The sequence below is a fragment of the Octopus bimaculoides genome, chromosome 14 (assembly GCF_001194135.2).
Source record: "Octopus bimaculoides isolate UCB-OBI-ISO-001 chromosome 14, ASM119413v2, whole genome shotgun sequence".
NCBI lineage: Eukaryota > Metazoa > Mollusca > Cephalopoda > Octopoda > Octopodidae > Octopus > Octopus bimaculoides.
This window is the reverse complement of record NC_068994.1, coordinates 38,827,565-38,829,004: the sequence shown is the minus strand read 5'-3', so window position 1 is coordinate 38,829,004 and position 1,440 is coordinate 38,827,565.

Sequence of the window (1,440 nt, the reverse complement as noted above, 5' to 3'; positions counted from 1 at the left end):
TACCTGTTAAAGGTAGTTTTTCTTGTGTTTATATGTACACTATTTTATATTGAGAATATGTTGTCTATTGACTTTTTATACATGCTAGGCCACTGGTAGTGAAATTTCTAAAAATATTCGCTACCCTATATATTTTAAATATATATCAGCCATATCAGGCAATTACAAGAGATTCCATACTCAATCACATGGAAAATACTCATGAACCCAGACCTCTACATCAACAGGAGAAAACGGTGCAAGTTATGTATTGTCGAATGCCCAAGGACCGTTAAAGTCTCTCTTGTACCAAGGGGAATCCTGAACTCCAGGACAGAGATTATCAGACCATGCTTGCCTTTTAGAAAATTCCTGCAGGCTTTTTGGAATCCACAGAGCAGCACCACAGCTGGAAAGCAATAGCCAAAGGTGAAGGGAGACAATCGTCTACTTTTGTGGTGCTTTGATGCACTAGATGGCAGTGCAGCTGAAGATTGATGGACGGTAGCAAAGAGAGATAATCACCTAGGGTTTTACCCTTAAAAACGAGGCTTTCCCCTTGCATATTTTAAAGAGGTCTCAGACCAGCAGTGTTTGGGGTTTGAAGATATGCCATAAGGCTAAACCCCTTATGAGCGAGAAACCCAGGTTACCTCATAAACTGACCTACCCCACTATCATATATATATATATATATATATATATATATATATATATATATATATATATATATATGCAGTGTTAATCCTGTGTAGCAGCAGAGCCTGATAATTTCTGCTCCACATATTAGATGTTGTTATTTATCTCTTGTCTAAAATAATATCAACTGCCAAACAATAACACAACAACCTTATTAAAATTTATGGAACAGCCATGAGCTGCTTCGAAACACAGTAAGTAATACACGATAAAGAGGATCATGGGTAAATTCTTCATATAATATGATTTAGAAGTGCAATAGAAAGAGAGAGACAGAAAGAGAAGGATAGAGAGAAAGAGAGATTTTATGTTTGTTTCATTATAAATAATTTAAGAAAATATTTTAAAAAAAAAAACTCTTTTATAAAAGGTCACCTTCTAAAAGAAACATACTTTGGGGCAAAAAAGAAAAAAAAAACATCCTAAAATCTGAATCTTGTATGAAATGAGTGACAGTTAGTTCTTGCAAGAAAACTCTTTCTAAAGGTCATGTTGATGTTGAAAACTAAGATAATCTTCACTATCATTATTATTATTATTATTATTATTATTATTATTATTATTATTATTATTATTATTGTTATTATTATTATTATTATTATTGTTATTATTATTATTATTATTATTGTATTTATCATTATTATTACGATGGCTAAAAAATTTTATTTAAAATCATTTCAGAGAATTTTTTTAAATATTCTATTTATTGATTTATTTTTGTTTTTTGACCCTTCACAAAAACCCCCAGAAGCAAACTACTTG